The 17,541-nt window shown below is 38.6% G+C and overlaps 1 long non-coding RNA gene across 1 annotated transcript in view; it reads left to right on the forward strand.

Annotated features, from left to right (window-relative positions):
- The window catches only part of LOC131410871 (uncharacterized), a 69,418-nt gene extending 53,678 nt beyond the window's left edge, over positions 1-15,740 (forward strand). The window contains exon 4 of the long non-coding RNA XR_009221429.1: positions 15,696-15,740. This is a non-coding gene — a long non-coding RNA (uncharacterized LOC131410871). The remainder of the gene's footprint in view (positions 1-15,695) is intronic.
- The last annotated feature ends 1,801 nt before the right edge of the window (positions 15,741-17,541 follow it).

A 17,541-nucleotide genomic window follows, 5' to 3' on the forward strand; every position in this document is an offset into this window, starting at 1 on the left:
TTGTGTGGTAGGTCTTCAATACGTAGAGAGATTAGGAAGTAAATTGTTGGCCCTCAAAATATAAAAAGATTAGGAAGGAAATTCTGGAAGAGATAAATAATCCTACCAGAATCATGAGTGAAGAATCCTTCCATCTTGCTTTCCCTATCTTCAGAATGGGTGGCTATTTCTAGGGTGTGGTTTGTTCCTTTAATATTAGGGATTTTTTTTCTTAAGGACTCATTCACCCAGGTTTTTTTTTTTTTTTTTTTTTTTTTGAGGAAGATCAGCCCGGAGCTAACATCCATGCCAGTCCTCCTCTTTTTGCTGAGGAAGACTGGCCCTGGGCTAACATCTGTGCCTATCTTCCTCCACTCTATATGGGACACCACCACAGCATGGCCTGACAAGCGGTGCCTTGGTGCGCACCGGGGATCCGAACCCGAGCCGCCAGCAGCGGAGCGTGGACGCTTAACCGCTACGCCACGGGTCTGGCCCCTCATTCACCAAGTTTTTGATATTATTTAGAAAGTGTTTTAGCAATACAAGAGGCCATTTCTAAGAGCAGTCTGAGAGAGGATGAGAGGTTGAACAAATCATTTGCAGTGCCCCATCCATCTAGTCCCCTGGGCAGTATTTTGATACAGGTTAAAAGGTAGCCCAAGGAATGTTAGAGCTGGAAGGTCCCACAGAGAGCCTTTACCTCAGCTCCTCCTCTCCCAGGTTGATTTCTTCTTGTTCTCTGTGTGTGTGTTTGAACTTCATAATAGAGAATGGCAAGAGCAGTATGAACTTGTGAAAGGTTATAGGCTTTCAGCAGGAGAAAAAAAAATCTTAGCCTTTGGGAGGGGAAAATGCCCTGTCTGTTTTTGTGTCTTAAGAATATTAGCTTAACTAAAAGGGGTTTACATAGCTTCTTTTTTTTTTTTTTTTTATAATTTTATTTATTTATTTTTCCCCCAAAGCCCCAGTAGATAGTTGTATGTCATAGCTGCACATCCTTCTAGTTGTTGTATGTGGGACGCGGCCTCAGCATGGCGGGAGAAGTGGTGCGTTGGTGCGCACCCGGGATCCGAACCTGGGCCGCCAGTAGCGGAGCGTGCACACTTAACCGCTAAGCCATGGGGCCGGCCCACATAGCTTCTTGAGAAACATTTTTCAGAAAATTAAGCCTCTGTTTTCTCTTATCTCGTTTTTACCCACTAACCCATGAGCAGTAAAACTCAGAAATCTTCTAAAGACTATGGCCAATAAAATAATTCATCAATATAATATGTTTGGTCTGGGGAAATCTATTTTTATCCATTACGTGGTACATGGAGTGCACTGTACTTTCTTCCAAGTAACTTTTGGAAGATATCTGGCAAAATAATTCAATATGACTAGCAGTTATTTTCTGGAGACTGGTATTGTTTTGACATGGAGAGTATTGAAAACATATGGTCTTTCATGTGTCTTGCCTTGTGCTTTTCTTGAAAATGTTTATATTTGCTTGTGGTAAAATGCATTAAGTTTCATAATCCTGAACAACCTTCTGGTACACAGATTCACTTTCAAGCAGTGCAACTGGGGAAACAGAAGTTTTTACCAAAAGATGAGATTTTCTTGTGTAGCTATGCATTTTGTACAACACAGGTGCCAATTTTTACTTTTTTTCCTAATGTTTAAATTCCAAAGCAACTGCTAGGATAAATTATCTTTATGCTGCCTCCCCAATAGCTCATATCCTTCAAGAATCAATATAAGTTTGGCCAGAATTTGTCAGCCCGAAAGTAATGGCAAAGTCTGTGCTCATTTAACCTCACAATGTGGTTTCTATAGTGTTCATTGACTCTTGTCATCATGACGAGGAACATTTCTTGTGCATATGATGGAATGAGATGGATCAATTGAAAGATTTTCCTTGATACAAGATGACTATAAAAAGTACATTTTGTATACATACACCATGATAAACCTATTAGGCATTATTGCTAACACTTAATTCCTTTATGTACAGAATCAGCAATCTATCTTTCTCCTTAACATTTGCCATATTTAAACCAAGGAAGTAAGAGGTAGTTTTGGCTGTGCTCATCAACAATGGAAAGCCAAAACAAATTTTGAAGACATCTAAATGTACATATTTAAAAAAGATCATTTTAGGTATATTGAAATCTAATCTCAATTAGAGATTGCATGCTAGTTGGTTAAGCTTTATATTTTGATTTATTTTATTTTATGCGTTATAATTTAATAGACTATACATCATCTTTTTAAGCCATATGCATGCTTCTACTTTCTTGATTTTTGTTTCAGCTGATGACAAGTTCAGCCAAAAATGTTGGTTGGTGCTAAACTGATGACAAACTTTATACCAAACTAGATTTTTGAGGCCCAATTACGAGATTGGAAAATACCTTACTGTATTCAGTGTTGAAAGTCTGCAACTTTTCTTTTCAAAGCCCATTATAGTATTTATACAACAAAATATCCCAGTTATGTTTTAACTTCTCAATTTATTAGAATGTGTCTCTTTTAAGAGAACTTCAGCAGATGAAAGAAAGATTTGGAGAGACAGTCCCTGCCCCCAAATTTATGGCAACACCAATTAAAATATCAGTGTAATTATAATGCCCAAATGTTCATTTTATAATGAATGTGGTTTTCCAAAGCACACAAATTTCCAGTACTTTGGGCCAACTTTCAAAGAAAAATTATTTAATCTTTATTTGAGGTATTAGTTAAAGAAAAGCAAAACAGCTTGACTCTAAGCACTTTGGAATTCATTCAAGATTTAAACTGTTGAAAGTGATTCAATCTGTTCACTGTCTTGGGTTTTTCAGAGATTATCCACCTGTAGTAAATGGAAAAACCAGGAAAGACTGTATTGTTAGAACATTTTCCAGTTGGGCCATTAAGTGCTTTCTGAAGATATCTTCTCTGAAAATGATGGGCATAACATGCACTGTTCGTTCTGTTTGTTTTGAGAAGATAATAATAGCAACAAAGAAGCAATCATCTTAAAGATCTACAAACATGCCCATACGGAGAGCACATGGGTTCTCAAGGTTAAGGCACTTTGAAAGGGATTTAGACTTTATGGAAGTTACATGGGCATCGGGATGGCAGACTCAGGCCCATACTTATTAGTGTGATTAAACCATTCTTACACGGGCTCTCACTAGAATAGAAACAAGTCATCCAGAACCTGACTGAAGTGAGGTAATGAATATGATAAGCCTTAGAGACAACAGAAATCAGGGTGCCTCCAAATGGTTTAGTTTGATTAGTGAATTAAAATTAGGGGCTCTGATCTTGAAGGGAGTATTTTCAGATGCTACTCCAAAAACTCTGGCAAGTACTGTCTAACCCTGGACAAAGAGGCTGAGAGTAATTCTGATTATCCAGTTTCAGTGTGAACATTTTATTCAAGGAAGAGCTATTAAAACTCATCAAAAGTACATGCTATAAAGTTGTCAGAAATAATATGCCTCTGTCTTGTAAATTCTTGATATTCTGGATGTACTTTTTATTATGATCTTAATTGCCTGAAATCTAGTTGGCATGCTTTGTAATCTCTCCAAGGGGTCCTTGCCCATCTCGAGTCAATAAAATGTTTTATGTTTTGAACATATTTCTTTTTTAGCAGTCAGATTCAGCCAGTGGAGCAGGTTTCTGAGTCTGGTATTGAATGGGTTTAGCTCGGAGCTTTGGAGATTGGGAATATTTTTGAAGTGACAGCCACAAAGAACGGAATACATTCTAAAGTCAGTCAAAATTTAACTAATTTAGGTCAAATATTTCAAAATATATTTTCAATCCCTCAAGTTTAAAATTATAATAATTATTATAAAAAATATGGTTGAAAAATATCTTTTTTTCCTTACTACAAACCACTTTTCGGGATATCAAGATAATCAGAATTCACTCGAAAAACAATCAATGTATCTTTTGAGGAAAAGCATTTCTGATGGTTTTATTTTGTTTTATTTAGAGCTGTTCCAGCTGAATCTAGATATGTGCGTGGAAGCTGGAGACTGGGCCCCATAGCCTGTGCTCCCCTCCCTCTAAAAAGGTTTGGTCAAGAACTATAACTGAGCCACAAAGACAGATTATATACCCTAATTTGAGGCACTTTTGAGTTTTGTTTTGGAGAAACTTTGTACCATTGCCTCTTGCTTCAATGAGGGAATTTGACAAACACAGCAAAATCCAAGTAGATGCTGGTGTCTTTTGAAGATCTAGTAGGACTGAGCATAAGAATCAGCTAAAAAATGTCCTCTGTGATTTTCTCGGTTGGTTAGAAATTCTTCAAAATCATATCCTGTTCTTAGGAAGCAATCTCTAGGCTTACCCTAATGAAAAGCCTTGGAAAATTGCCTTAACCTGATGGCTCCATTTCATCAGTCTTTCTGGAACCTGGTACTGGGGGAAATTAACAAAAATCAAGGTCTGTGAAGGCAGATGAGACTCTTTTATTCACCCCAAACATATAATTTAGAGGAGTGTAAAAAAAGAGTGGAATATTAACACAATACATATTGCAGAATCCGTTTCTACAGACTGTTATAAATTGTCAGACCTGGAAAGTTCTCAGAGCTAAAGGTCATTTAGTCCAGTCCATTCACCTTCTTTTCTTCTGTGTTAAGTAAACTGAGGATTGGGCTGATTCAATGACACAGTTGCCAAGACTTATTTATGTGACAAGATGCAGAGGTAAGTGGGTACATGGCAACCTGAGACTTAAATTCCTCTTTCTCTGCCTAATGGTCATTTGTCTTCTAAAGGGTGTTTCTTTCTAGAGGGCATTTCCCTATAAAAAGGCATGCCCATCACCAACCAATATTGCATACACTTGACACATGACATCTCATGAATCCCTAAATCAACAAGCAAAATATTTATGCAACTTATTACATTTTAACCTTCTTTTCAACTTGCAATAAAGTTTTCTTTCTCACTTAGAGAACAATTTTTATTTTGATTGCAGTATAGATGAAAACTATTCATCAAGTGATTTTACTTCCATATGAGATGTTCATCTCATTCTAAGGCACTAAGTCACTGCTGAATTGAACGTTCCAATCTTAACAACGAATCAGTGCTCTCATTGGCTTCTTTTATTTCCAGCTCTCAGGTTAAATATTTGGGGAAGAGAGTTGGAAATGGATAATTTTTTTTTTACAAGAGAGACACGTTGAGATATAAATGCTGATACTTAGCTAGGCTTACTCACTAGCCAATTTTCTCTTTTGTCTGCATATCATCGACTTTTGCAAGAAGTTGAAAGTACAAATGTTAAATTTATTATGCTGGGAGTCTGCTGCATCTCTAAATTAATGAACCTAGTATAAGATCTTTTGACAGAATCCTTTTAATTTCAGGCAGTACTACACAATACATCATCTCTCTTTATCTACCTATCTATCTATCTATCTATCCATCCATCCATCCATCCATCCATCCATCCATCCATCCAACCATCCATCCATCCATCCATCCATCCATCCATCCATCCATCCATCCATCCATCCATCCAACCATCCATCCATCCATCCATCCATCCATCCATCCATCCATCCATCCATCCAACCATCCATCCATCCATCCATCCATCCATCCATCCATCCATCCATCCATCCATCCAACCATCCATCCATCCATCCACTCATCCATCCATCCATCCATCCATCCATCCATCCATTCATCCAGGCATCAAGACTTACCTGACTCACCAGTCTTCTCTATCAAGTGATAGATCCTGAGATCAGTAGACATTACTGGAGATAAGTGTACCAGTCATCTACCTAGAAACAGAGCTAAACAATCAACATGCCAAAAGGGAGAGGCCACCTGGGTGTTTAAGAGCGGACATATTGTGTCCCTGGGCCTTTTGGTCCATAACTCTGCATTCAGTGACTGTGTTGAATCCAGAATCACCAAAAGATTGGCTTAGTTATCACTGTATTTCTCATTGTTTTTGAGCAGCATTCATATCGCTTGTTTTCTTTCCACACTCTTTAGTTATTTTTCCCATTCTCATGGCTTCCATGAGCATTTACATGTAGCCAATTCTCAACTCAAATACAAAATAGCTTTTATTAAGCAGTCACTGTGCATTACACATTTCCTCAGTTAGACTTCTCCAGGAAAGTAGGATCCGATATTATCTTCATATTGTAGATGAGGAATCTGAGCTCTATTTGATTCCAAAGCCCATGCTTTTAATGGCGGTGGTCAATTGACTTTTAGGAATGGCTCCCCCTCTAGATGTATTTCTCCACCAGCATGTTTAGCCGGCAGCGCAAACTCAGCATGCCCCAAAGCAGGTGATAATCTTTTGTGGGAAAATCAGCAACAACTCCAGGCTTCACTCACTTCTATTTCTACTAGTGGAACCACCTTTCTACCCTGGTCTGAGATCTCAGTGTCATTTTCAATTGCTTGTCTCTTTCTCCATCTCTTCTTCCAATTAAATAACTTGCCTGATTCTATCTCTGTAGTACCTCTGACATGTGTCTTTTTCTTTCCATTGCCACTTATGCCAACGAACTCCAACCCTGTTTATCTCTTACTTGAATGATGAATTGGCTATCTAATTGTTTTTTCCACCTCTATATTCCCCGTGCAATTAATTTTATTTTTCTTTTCTAGATTAAGCTTCTTATAGCACACTTCCAATCAGCCACATTTCAAAGCTTTGTCATTTGCTGCCAAATGAAGAACAAAGGCTTAGGGCTGATGGTCACTGTCTTCTGATCTTCCTTTATGGTGGAGGTCAAAAAACTCAAATATCTACAGGCATCCGATACCTAAGAAATATCTAAAGCAAGGTTTAAGAAAACCTTTTATCTTTACTACAAAACCACAACAAGAGCAACAATAATAATAAAAAGCCAGCCTAGTCATAACAATAAATGGCAACTGACATTTGCAGAGGCATTAGGAAGTGCTAGGAACTGTGGCCGTCAACAGAGTTTGTGCCCTGTGCAGAGGTCCACTTCTGCTCATCTCCACTGGTTACTGATATGCGGGAATGCAGGCCCAGAACTTTAGACTTAAGATTTTTCAGGAGAAGCCAAACTTTTTTTTTTTTTTTGCTGAGGAAGTTTGGCTCTGACCTAACATCTGTTGCCAATCTTCCTCTTTTTGCTTGAGGACGATTTGCCTTGAGCTAACATCTGTGCCAATCTTCCTCTATTTTGTATGTGGGTCACCGCCACAGCATGGCCACCCATGAGTGGTGTAGGTCTATGCCTGGGAACAGAACCCAGGCTGCCGAAGTGGATTGCACCGAACTTAACCACTAGGCCCCAAACAGTTAGATTTCTATGTGTAGTCTCCCAATATTTGACTACAGGTAGCTAGTATTTGAATTTTATTGAATAAAATTCAAATAAAACTAACTTTCTCTCTCTCTCTCTCTCCGTAGTTAGAAAAGAAAACAAAATACTGACCAGGACAAACAAATCATAAGGTGGTTAAATTTAGCTTACGGTCTGAAACTGTACTCCCTCTGTATTGCAGTACGTTTCTCTCACTCTGTTACATAGACTTTATGTTCCATGCCCCACCTTTCTCCTGTCATGACCTCCATGGTCTTGCCTCTCTGCCTTTGTTCTTATAGTTCTTACCCCCAGGAAAGCCTTCTTTACAGCCAGTCTATTGAAATCTTACTTATCGTTGCAGTCTAGGTCAAATTCTATGTCCTCCGTAAAGCTCCTCCTGATCTTCTCAGTCAGGTGTATTACTTTCTCACAAACTTCGAGTCATCTCTTTTGTGGTCCATTCCTTATCTCTGCCTTGCACTTGAGCTATTTATACTTACATGCTCCGACTTGACTATAACATACATGAGGTAAGACCATCTCTGGAAGCCCACAGTCTTTGCAAATAGCACCTAAGTATAGCTGAAGCTCAATAAATCTGATTTTGAATTTGCCAAGAGATGAGAAGAAGAGTCTCTGTATTTGGGTATTTTTGTTTCAATTTAGAAATGGCAGCCCATCTGCTTCTTAGCTAAAGAAAGCAGGTCCAGGGCCGGCCCCGTGGCTTAGCGGTTAAGTGCGTGCGCTCCCCTACTGGCGGCCTGGTTTCGGATCCCAGGTACACACCGACGCACCGCTTCTCCGGCCATGCTGAGGCCGCGTCCTCACATACAGCAACTAGAAGGATGTGCAGTTATGACATACAACTATTCACTGGGGCTTTGGGGGGAAAAATAAATAAGTAAAATTATAAAAAAAAAAAAAAAGAAAGTAGGTCCATCCAATCCTCTTCGTCCTCCCATAGTCTGGATACCATTTCTACCCTGCCTGTAAGAACTCACTTTTGTGGCATGGAGTGTGACATGGAGTCTGCTTACTTTAAGGAGGAAGAGCATCATTAAGGAGGAAGATCATCTGGTATATGGAAAGTTGATCCTAGCCAGGATGATGCTCCTATTCCTTTCTCAATAAAAAGACAGATTTGCTCATTCTTGGTCTCATTTAGAGCTCTTTTAATTCCTCTTTCAGTCACCATGTAGTTTCACTCAATCTTCTTAGTCAGTGTTCTGAAGCTGAACTTTCTCTGCTACACCACATGGAGTTCTGAACTACTTCTACTGATCAGATAACAGGTCATCAGGCAGGCTGCCACATAGCAAATAAATGACCACAGAGCACACTGTGAACTTAGCCGTGCATATTTAAGAGCACTCAACCTGAGCACATTCTGATTGATGAATGATAAATGCTTTGACATACCTTTACCACCAAATTGCAATTTGAAAATAAACCTGCCACAATAGTTAGACTCTCAACTTTCAGATGTAGAAAAACCTTTGTAGAAAGCAGTACTCCATTATAATACTGATGCTTAGAAGTATCCTAAATCTTGTGCTACCAACTAACCAGGTTGGGTGTTTTAATTAATAGTTGAAGAAACTTTACCCAAGACAGGAAATGCCTTAAACTATATTTTAGTTTAAGCAGAGTTGTAGTTCTGTTTATGTCACGCATAATCAACATCAAGGGACTATGAAAAATATTCAGTGTTATAATAATCATTGACAGATTCAAGGAAATCTAAAAGAAAAATACCCGTTTCCTAACCACCTAACACATAATCATTAATTTGATTTCTTGTTTCCTTCCAATATTTCTCCAAATTTGCAAATACTGTTTACTTAGTGTTAAACATACTTTATGAAAACTTTTGCAGAACTGCTATTTTGTTTAGTTAAATGTTTCCTAACCTAACAAAAATGGTTCCCAAATATTCCAGTAAATTGTTGCATCTTTCAATGGAAAGTGATCTAGAGATATAATAGGACCTAAATATGTATATTCTGAGGTATTTAGTTTTTCAAGGAATCAAGAAAAAAATCAAAATCATAAAGCAACAATGATGTCACCAATCATAAATATAGGCTCTCAACTCAATAGTTGACTATTTGCCAATGCCAGAAACATTCTGAGATAAGTATGCAAGATAGAGATTCAAATAGGAACTGAAGAAATATTGCAAGACGGATCCTGGCCAGTATTCACCTTTAAATAGGTTTAACTTGTATTTATGAAAAATTTGACAGTGGCGCCTATCTGTCAGTCCTGAGTCACGTGTGGTCCAGGGGGTTTCCTGAGTGAATACTAGGAAGTCTCTGAAGTGGAGAGGCTGACAGGGCCATCTTCCTAGCTTGTTAGCTTTTAATATATTGCCCAGTATTACAGTTTTATGTATTCAGTTAAGTAGGTGTATGGATTATATTTTTAATAAAAAAAATTAAGCCTCACAAAATGGACAAGTGGCTTGAAAAGATTTCAGGAAAGAAGCAGAGGGTTGAAGATGATATAAGCCAAGCAAATTTTAACAAATATAAAAATTCCTTTGCATAATTAGTGAATGATAAGGAGAAATAAGTCTCATGATTTATTTTGATATATTATTAAAATGTTTTTCATTCTCAATAATTCCTTTCTCCACTGTTTTTAAAGGCTACCCCTTCCCCTTGAACTTCAGTGTGATGTGAGGCGGAGCAGAGTGTCTGCCCTTGCGGCCGGGAGCAGTGAGGCTGTGAGCAGTGAGCCTGGGGACCTGAGAGCCCCTGTGGATGGGATGCGGCAGCTTGTGCTAGGAACTCCAGAAACTGAGGGGACTAGTGGAGCCAACGTGGATGGATTTTAGCTGGGGATTCAATGGATGCTCCTCTTTGCTAACCCTTCTCTCTTCCTTTGGTACTTTATAACTCCCCACCCCCAGCTCCAATGAAGAAAGAACAGAGGGAGGAAGTGAGAGAAACCATGGATTGACTGACAGAAATGTCAGCCACTTTGTGGAACTGGGGGCTTAAAAGAGAAATTACAGTAATTTTTGGAAAAATAAAGACTTTATTTTTTTTTGCACATCTGAGTTGGTAGCCTGAAAATGACACCAGGTTCGTTATACAGAAAGCAGTTTCAACTCCCCTTTGTTTATCTTCCTGTTTCTAGACCAGTGGTCCCCAAACTTGTCTACACATTGGTATCACCTGAGGAGTTTAAAAAACTACCAGTGCCTGTGTCCCAACCCCAGAGATTGTCATTTAAGTTGATCTGGAGTGTGGCCTGTGCTTTGCAATTTTAAAAAGATCCTAGGTGATCGTCACGTGCAGACATTGGCTTACTCTTCTGCAAGAACACTTTGATTTAGGAAGGTGTTCATGGGTTCTTAAAGTTCAGATTGCTGAAAGTGTTATAGTACTCGGTGCCTCTCCTCTTACAGCACACACCACTCTACAGTCTAGTTCTCCATTCACTTGGCTGCGTCCCCCACAGGACTGGAAGCTGCATGAGGGCAGGGGGCTTGCCTTTTCGCTCAGCATGACCTTCTAGCGTCTAGCACAGTACAGGGCATGTAGAAGATACAGATTAATTATTTATTGCATGAGTGAAGGAATGACATATAGGTCTTTACCCCCTTTCCTACTCATTCTACCCCACTCCCAGCTCCTCTTGAATTAGAAAGCACTCTGGCTGAGAACAGATGAGTGTTGAAACATGGGTCCAGGAGCAGCCATGTGAGGAAGCATGCACATGTGCTCCTCAGCTGAACTTCTTCACATCAACAATTGTGAGATTATGGCCCAGTGCCTAGTCTGTTGTCCTAGTCTTCTTAAAGTTCTGGGAAGAGAACATGTCTGCCTTTTCATTTCTGGAATTAGTCAAGACCATGCTATGTAGAGTGAATAATTAGCTACATATTTATGAATGGTTTTTGTTAGGTTGGCTCAAAATTATGGGTTTTTGTTTTTGTATTCTATGTATTGATCACCCATTATATTTTATTGACATTTTCTACACCTTTAAAGTATATATTCTTTGTTCAGTTGCCAAGAATTTGGTTGATCACAATAGCGAATTTTAATTTTAAGCTAAAATCACTAAGTTCAAAGCATAATATACCTAAAGCTGTGCTTTTCTATAACATTTAAATCTAAATGTAGGTAGTAATAATTAGAAGATTAATGAATTTCAAAGTCTTTCTTCTTGAGTCTTTTTTAAAACCATTTTGTGCCATACATTTTCTTTCCAATTGTACCTACAAATGGAAACACACATCATATTTTAAAATTTGATGTTGGACTTTATTCTACTCTCCCTGATTAATACTCATCATTGGGAACACGGAGCACATGGAGTGTGCAGCACCTCATGATCTGCAAAATAAAGGTGATTGGCAAAAAGAAAAAGAAAGCATGTAGGCTTCTCTAGTTTTTTTTTGTTTTTTAGATAAATCTGTTTGCTATTTCTGCTATCTCATTGAGTTCCCCAAACACTTGGTGAGTCTTTGAAGGCGTCAGCAAGGGCGTCCGTTGGCTACTAAGCCGCAGTTACCATAGCAGATTTTGTAAAATGTGAAACTCTTCTATTCTGTAAAATTTTATCTTTTGACGTTTACTGACAAAGACAAAGTGATGACATGCAGAGTGACTCTCATAAGATACCAAGTACAACAAGGAAAGTCTGCAAAAGCAAATAATCCACCCACCACTAATCTTTTAAAAGGAGCTACCATCTTTTCTGGACCCCAGATGCCTGGAACTGGACTGATAATAATTCTTGGTTCGGGACCCACTATCATCATTTGAATAAGCATGGCCCTCTTTTATTTATTTGTTTTAATAATATAAAGATGCCCATGAGCCTACAACCTAACCCAAGAACTAGAATATTACATTTGTCTTAAATTTATCTATACACTCTTTTCCAACCTTCTCCTCTCCCTTCAGAGGTAAACAATATCCCATATTTTGTATTTATTATTCCTTTTAAAAATAGTTTTATCACATATATGCAAACAAAAGATATGCATATATCTACAGAATACATTGTTTGGTTTTGTTTAGTTTTGCTTCTTTTCATTCAACATTGTTACCAAGATTCATCCATGTCATTGTATCTGTAATTCATTTTTTACTGTTTTATAATACATGGTGAACATATGCCATGATTTATCCATTTTCCTGTGAGTGGGCATTTGGAATTTTCAAAGCCCTTGCTATTTTGGACTGTGGTCTAGGAGCTCTCTTATGTCAGTCCCTGGTGCACACGTACAAATATTTACCTTGCATATGTACCTTGGAAGGCCACTGCTGGCCATAGAATATATGAATGTTCAAACCTACAAGATTTTACAACTTTACAGATTATTTTCATAAAACCGGTGAGACAGTTGAGCTCTCTAACACTTGGTATTGTCAGGCTTCTTCATTTTTCCCATAAATTTTGAAAAATGATATTGCATTGTGATCTAATATGCATTGTCAAGATTTTCCATGAGATCGATCAACTTCATCTATTTATTGACCAAATGTATTTCTTTTTTTTTCTGTTCTTGCTGCAGAAGATTTACCCTGAGCTAACATCTTCCTCTTTTTGCTTGAGGAAGATTCGCCCTGAGCTAACATCTGTGCCAGTCTTCCTCTGTTTTTATGTGGATCACTGCCACAGCATGGCTGCCCACGAGTGGTGTAGGTCTGTGCCTGGAAACCAAACCCAGCCCCAGAAGCAAAGCATGCTGAACTTAACCACTAGGCCATGGGGCTGGCCCCCCAAAGTGTTTCTTTTGTATGAAATACTTATTCCTGTCTTTTCTACATTTTTCTATTGTTTTTTTCTTATTGATCTATATGACTTTTTCTATATTCTTGATACTATCACCTTCAGTTATATGTGTTGCAAGTATCTTCTCCCGTTTTGTGCCTGGTCTTGTCATTTTCTTTTAAATGTCTTTTAATATGATCAAATGTATGAATATCTTTATGAATTAAGCCACTTTATACACAAACATACACACATGTGAAAAGGTGGTATTTGACTATATATATATATATATATATAGCTAGCCCTGGTGGTCTAGTGGTTAAGATTCAGTGCTCTCACCACAGCACCCCAGGTTCATTTCCCAGTCAGGGAACCACCCTACCCACCTGTCAGTTGTCATACTGTGGTGGCTGTGTTACTGTGATGCTGAAAGCTCTGCCACCAGTATTTCAAATACCAGCAGGGTCACCCATGGTGGACAGGTTTCAGTGGAGCTTCCAGACTAAGACAGACTAGGAAGAACGACCTGACCACTCACTTCCAAAAACACTGGCCATGAAAACCCCATGAATAGCATCAGAGCATTGTCTGATGTATGTAGAAGGTGAGGGGATGGTGCAAAGAAGCCAGGCAGAGTTCTGTTCTGCTGTGCACAGGGTTGCTAGGAGTCAGAATCTATTCCACAACACTAACAACAGCAAAATATATATATATGTGTGTGTGTATGTGTATATATAGTTCCACATATTATTTTCATGATTCCAAAAACAAATTATTTGTGGAACAGGAGACCAATTTTTTTTTTTTTTGGTGAGGAAGATTGGCCCTGAGCTAACACCTGTTGTCAATCTTCCTCTAGGAAGATTAGCTCTGAGCTAACATCCGTGCCCATCTTCCTCTATTTTGTATGTGGGACACCACCACAGTATGGCTTGACGAGCAGTGCATTGGTCTGCACCCAGGATTCAAACCTGTGAACCCCGGGCCACTGAAGCAGAGTGCACGAACTTAACCACTACACCACCGGGCCAGCCCCCAAATTTTTATACATTTTGATTACAAGTTATTTTCTGAATTGAGAATTGCTAGAAGAAAAATTGCATCTAAGTGTTGAATAAATAGTGTGTTCTGCATTTATTATGTGCAAAACTCCAATTTAAAGAATCAACTGATACTTTTCAATTTACCCCAGGCCAAAAAGTTATACATTATACCTAATGAGACTGTGTATTCTCTCTAGAGAAGGTATGTCTTGATATCTATTTCATATATTTATTTATAGGCAGATAACTAATGGTGACTCTAAATTGTAAGAGACCACTACATAATACCTTCTGAGTCATGAAATAAATGTCATGACATAAAATCATGGCTAAGTCTTATTGAATATTTGCTACTAACTGGGCAGTATTCTAAGCACCTCATAGGCATTAATACATATAGTTCTCACAACCACCCTACGAGGTAGGCACTGCTACTACCATTTACACATGATAAAACTGTGACAGAGGTCAAGGCACTTGCCCTAACTCTCCTGGAAACCAGTTGAGCTAGAATCTGAGCTCAAACTGTTAGGACACTTGTGAAAACAAAAGGGAGTGCTTCTTCAGAATACCCTGGGACAGGTGTAAACCTGCAGGGAATCAGGCCAATGGATATGTGGCCACCTAGCCATGCAACATAGAGAACGCAACATCTCCCAAGGCTTTTTACCACTTCGGAAATAGTGGATGTAGTCTGTTTCTTATGGGTCTTCACATCCTTTGATATGTGGAAATTTATAGCTAGTCACTTTCCATTTAGCCTTGAGCAGTCATTCACACATTTAGGCATCAACACAGAGCAAGACCAAGTGCGTGGAGCCTCGCCAAAGTGGGCCTCAAAATTTCCTTGCTCTGAGTTCTCCACGATGGCCTGGATCTCAGCCAGAGAAGACTCTGTGCTAAACATGTATGTGTCAAAAGAATTGCTTGTCACATTGTGCTTTCCTTTAGATAGAGACAAATATTACATATTCAAGCCTTTGCTCAGTATAAGCAGAAGGAAAGAAAAATGGGGTTTTTGAAACAGCTCAAAAGTGAGAGAGCAGTGAAGCTGAGATTATGAAACTTCCAAGTTCTTATTTGGCTTTTCTGCTGATTTATGATCACACAAATTGCTGCTTAAAAAAAAAAGTCTGTGATGGGGTACAAATCAACATCAGTCTTCTTAAAGCACCCTGAAAAGCATAATGTGTTGTATAAATGGCCATCATTTACTACTACTTTTGTATAAAGATAAATTAATATGTTTCCTCCTTTTGTCTAACTTATTTAGTTGGGTTCATTTTAAGGCCAAGTGTTGTATTTATATTTTTATTTTTTGTATATTTTATTTTTTGTATCCTAAAGTCTTTCTGGCTGGGGAGAAACTGCCCCTTCTAGGGTTAGCCAATTTTTAGAGATAGCAAAGGGCCCAGCCAGAGCATGCCTTTGATACGCAAACCCACCAATCTAGAGCCACACCTGCTCTACCTGGCTCATCCACCCAGGGAGCAATAGTCCTCTGCCTTAATCATCCCACGGCCAGGTACCAGGCAACTGGAGAACTATCCCCACGGCCCAGAGCCTGCTGAGATTATTCAAAATAGCCAGTCCTAAACTCTTTACCTGCCTGGCTTGTTTCCCACAGAAACCCCAATAAAGATGGATGCCTAAGCTGTGCCCTGGCTCTTCTGAGCCAGGCCCATCATGAGATGGGTCTCATGACCACCCTGGTGGTTTTCCACTTGGCCCTGCATGGTGTGCCCTGCCGTACCTCCTGTCTCTAGGACCCGTGAGTATAATAAACTTTGTTCTCCTGAGTCTCTCCTCTGTCTCCTCTTGTGGCCGCCCCTGACTGACCATCTCATAAAACAATACAAAACAGGCCAGAAATTTGAAAACGGAAAAACTTAAAAATCAAGTGAAAGAGGGGAATCAATGGAATATTCTGTGGGTGGGGAGTCACTCTCCAACAATCAGCAGCAGAATGTCCTTCTCAGACATTTGCTCATCAGATTGTCAACAGCTAAACCTGCCCCGAACTCCCAACTCCTCGTCTGGGTGAACACCTCACTCTATTGTCAGTGGATGAAGAATGACAACAGTGTGCAGGAGAGAGAGAGAAGAGTATTGCATCAAAGTAACTTTTCTACTAGGATTAGTCCTGATTCAAGTGCCATTCATTTACAGAGAAGCACTACAATTGAAAAGGAAAACTTGAAAATTTTCTTCTATTTAATAGGTTTCTTATTGTGCTTTTTGATTAAGTGCTTTTTTTGATTGAACAGTATTAACCTCATTAAATAAAGCATCTACACATATGAGAAAAATCTGATCATTATCTTCTAATGAGCTATGAGTGATTCTTTAGCATTCCCTTATTGGCTTGATGCAGAAGCCAGTACATTTGGCTTAACACTGGACTTCATTTCTTTTAGCCATGTCCAGAAACAGAAGCTCTTAAATGAGCCGCAGTTATTAATCACGGAGATCTCAGGCTCCTACACATAACAGGTGCTTACTAAGTGTTTGTTGAAGGAACAATAGAGGGAGTCATAGATTATTTTTAGACTATGATACGTGATCCTTATTTTATCATAACATTTTTCTGAATATTGACATACTTGAAATTCAAATGGGAAAAGAATCTGGCTTCTCCATTGTAGAATGACAGTTATGGGTCGAGTTTATCTTAAAGCTACTTTTTACTTAATGGTTGAGTTTTATTAATAAGTAATGTATTTTTAACCTGTTATCAATAACATTAAAGAAATAATTTGCAGAGAAATACACCTACCCCTATATTTTCAGTTCAAATGGAGCTTTGGCAACTCAGGATGGTATTCCAAAACTTTCGTGTTGGTTGTAAGTTACAAATTTATTTGATTCTTCACTTGAGGTATTCAAGAAATTTTTTAGAGACTCTCCTGGTTGTTTTTTTGTTTGTTTTTTGACTATTTTTTTTGTATATAATTCAAATGAAATTCTGTTTAATAAAGGCATGTTTTGGAATTTTAAGAGCTATGCAAGTCAAGTAAAAAGCCACATTTTTTAGCCCCAGGAGATCACTATAAAACTCAGACTTAAAATTAATTTCTAAAAACACACAAAAGAAAAGATAGAACTCCCTATGGCTTATGTCAGCTGTCAAAAAACAGTGATATATTGCTCTTCTCCACTAAGTTGCTTCACCACCAGCAGGTTTTAGTTAACATTATTATGATAGTGAATGACCCTAAAGAGGGCTCCCTTGTTCATTTAAGGCTCCTTCCTAATAACCTACAGCTGTGTGAACACCATCAGCTGTGGGAGTTTCTGATGGGCACATTAAAAGTGTTGGTATGTCATTCCATATGGTTCTTATGGGCTTCCTTTGAAGACTCATAATATTCCATCAGTCCAGCTGGCAATGGCCAATTCCTCAGCTGGGCTAATGACTTGAAAACCTACTCACCAGTCTTTAATTGTTTCTCATTGTTGCTACAAAAAAAGCC

Source organism: Diceros bicornis, chromosome 10 (assembly GCF_020826845.1).
Source record: "Diceros bicornis minor isolate mBicDic1 chromosome 10, mDicBic1.mat.cur, whole genome shotgun sequence".
NCBI classification, from domain to species: domain Eukaryota; kingdom Metazoa; phylum Chordata; class Mammalia; order Perissodactyla; family Rhinocerotidae; genus Diceros; species Diceros bicornis.